The sequence below is a fragment of the Octopus bimaculoides genome, chromosome 6, assembly GCF_001194135.2.
Source record: "Octopus bimaculoides isolate UCB-OBI-ISO-001 chromosome 6, ASM119413v2, whole genome shotgun sequence".
Taxonomy (NCBI): domain Eukaryota; kingdom Metazoa; phylum Mollusca; class Cephalopoda; order Octopoda; family Octopodidae; genus Octopus; species Octopus bimaculoides.
In genome coordinates this window covers 102419879-102423389 of record NC_068986.1, presented here as the reverse complement: position 1 = coordinate 102423389, position 3511 = coordinate 102419879, and positions in this window count along the sequence as shown.

Genomic DNA, 3511 nt, shown 5'->3' with positions numbered 1-3511 from the left:
TGTGTGTGTGTGTGTGTGTGTGTGTATAGCAACATTTCATAGAACAAATAAGAAGATACATATGTCATGATGATAGTGCTATCTCAAGTGAAAATGTAAATTCAAATCCTGACAGAATCAAGCGTTGAGGAAATTAGAGAAAGAAAACGAAAAAAAAAAAAAGCTGATGAGAAAAAATATTGAATATAAGAAATTCTTCATTCGAAATTATAAATATTTAAAGTTACAGAAAATGATCGAATTGGATTTGATATATGATTTTAGGATAAGAAAATAAGTCTTACGGACAAAACATATGAAATCACCCATAAAGCATGTGTTTTCGACACACATTTCTGAATATATCAAAAGAAAAGTGCAGATCTCTTTTGCCATAGCTATTTTACTGGAACTACACACTTGTACTACAATTCTCCGAGGCCTTTCAAACATTTTTATCAATATTATAAAGGAAATTAAGGCGGAAATCTAGTAGAATCGTTAGCGCTCTGGACAAAATGCTTAGCTACATTCGGTCGGTCTGAACGTATTGAGTTCAAATCCTGCCGATGGTCGACTTTGCCTTTCATCCTACATGATCGATAAAATAATTACCAGTTGAGCATTGGGGCCGATATAATCGTCTTACCGCCTCCTCCGAAATTACGGGACCTGTACCAGAAATTGAAGCCAATAATATAAACAAAACTTAATTCAGCTACAAGATTATGTAGGAGAAAAATGCTTATTTAATCAGAAAGGCTGAACATAGACAACCAAAAAGGATAATAATATTGTATATAGCTATACTGGAAATATTCCATTCGCAGGTTAGGACAACACGCGCAAGTACCGATGTAGAGTAGAATTTAATATCATTCGCTAAATACATGTGAGATACTATTCAACGGATAAAATAATTGGGGTGAACAACGAGTAACATGAACAAACCAATTTATGAACTTATTGCAAAGCAACTGAACAAAAATATAGGAATGGAAGTAAAAATGGGAATACGTTCTGCTCACCTGGAATTTACGTAAGTATCAATGATAATAAGACGATCAAATTACTTAGAATTATCTATAACAGGCATGAATACTGATAGCAACAACATACATGAAATAATCAGTCTATTGAGAGGAAAGTAAATGAAAGTATAAGATGTGGCAGTAGTGTTTTTTTTTTAATTCTTGACACATCTGACCATGTTTATAGTGAACTTTTTTTCTCTATAAGGTTACTGATCGTGATACCTCAAAGTCTGTGACCACTTGTTAGCAAGAGCTCCTCCAATAGGATGTAGCCAGCCAGTTCCTTCCGGTTACTAAGTTTTTGGTATACTCGTGCATGTATGCACACACGTCTACACTGTGTCATTCAAACGTATCAGTTGGCGGACGCAAGCCTTGGCAAAAGAGTTAAAATTACTCCAGAAAATAATGACACCAAAAGAGAGCTTTAGATGAGCTAGAATCTTGTCCTTGTACCACATGGTCAACACACTGCAGTTGCAGTTTGATAATTCTGTCAAATGATTTGGCTTAAGAAACAGCTGAAGGATGGCTGAGTTGTTGCTCTAGCCAGCCCCAGAGAACTTACGATATGATCTTGTGTTTCATTCCAGTACCAATATGCAATATTGCTTTGTGATGCTACAATTCTGTGATTTCTATCTCTAAATCCTTGTATTTGCTCAATTCCTCAGAAGTTTCCAGACGTGTTTGCAGCTGTGGCTGCAACTTCTATCCTTTTCAACTTTTCAACATCAATGTTCACTAATACTAAGTATTTCTGGCTTGAGAAGAAAAGATACTTCTCACAGATGGGCAAGTGTTTGGTCTATGTTATGAAGGTTTAGTCAAATCGCGTATTTGCCATTAAGTGGTTTTTGATACTGTTTCATTTTTATGAGTTGTAGGCTGGTTTGTTTGGCTTTAGCTCCTATATCGTCTGCCTTTTCAGTTGGGGATATATTTTCGTTCACATTATGGTTAATGCAAATGAATTTCTCAAAGATGTATTAGTGCATTTCTTATCACTTATTGTAGCATTTGGTACTTTCATCTTTCATAAACTGCCTATGTTTCCAGCATTTTGTTCATTGTAGGTAGTAAACAACTACCATGTTTGCAATTTTCAATGAAGTACACATTTCTATTAACTCCCAAACCATTTCTTTTCTCAAAAGGTATAATACATCAATGTCTGCTTTTCAATGAGTTACATTATGATCAAATTGCGTATTTCAGTCAACTCTGGTATCGCAAATTTTAGTTAATAATATTGAAACTCATACCTAAGGAGTTCAAGGCGTCAATTATGTTTCTTGCATTCAGTTTAGTTTTCAGATCGGCTCTTACATACACTACGATAGCATACCTTCCTTATCTTTTCCTATATTAGTGAATGCGTATTTCCAACTCCTTCACGCATATCTAAAGACGTATGTCTGACCTAGGTTCCTAATTCTTTTAGTTTGGTAACTAAAACTAGTGTGATTATGCATGTGTTTCTCCGGAATGTGTGTGCTCCGGAAATGTAAAACTACTGCTTTTGCGATGCCCAAATTCCATCTTGACGTCCACACTAAATTTAGTGAGGTGGAGGCGGTTCTTGGTTCAGATTCCGCCGAGATAGACTTTTCCTTTCATCATTTTCTGGTCGATAGAATGTGTACTAGTCAAGTACTGGGGTCGAATTAATCGATAACCCCATCCTCATATTTCGAAACTTCTGCCGACAGCAGAAAGTATGATTATTATTATCATTTCCATATTTAATAATGACAAATGGAGGAAGGTATATTGATAAATTTAAGGACGAAAGAAATTGTTAAGATAAGAATTTGTAACAATTTAGATTCTTCAACAAAAGGCTATCACAGTTTTGAATGTATCTGTGAGACTAACACATTTCAGACATATATAACCGTTGTACTATTTATTAGTTTACTAATATCACTGTGAAATTTCGTCTTCTATATATATCTCTTTAGTCATCTATTTTTTTTTTGTGACTCACCTTATTTATGCAATATTTTATTTTATATTTTTCTCTTGCAAGATTCAGATGTAAGCATAGTATCGAAAAGTAAGAATAAAAAAATTGTTCGGTGAAAAATACAAATTATATATAATTTAAGAAATGTGACTTCAAATGTACACTATGTTATTGGAAATTTTGCAAGTAAAAAAAATTTCAAGAAAACTTCGCTTAAAATTTCGATTGAAAAAGATAATGTGTAAGGAGAATTTATAAGGAGAGTTGTACAATGAAACGTTTTTTATATACGTTTAAAGTTTGTTCGAATTGTCTTCGTTTTTCGAAATGATTATTTTTCTTTACATTAAGTTCTCTGTAGCTTAAGTTAATATACAGTACATTACATTATAACAAATACGCATATAGAAAATTAATATGCCTGCCCTATATACATCCGTCCATCTCTCTCTCTCTCTCGCTCTCTCTCTCTCTCTCTATCTCTCTCTCTCTCTCTCTCTCTCTCTATCTCTCTCTCTCTCTCTCTCTC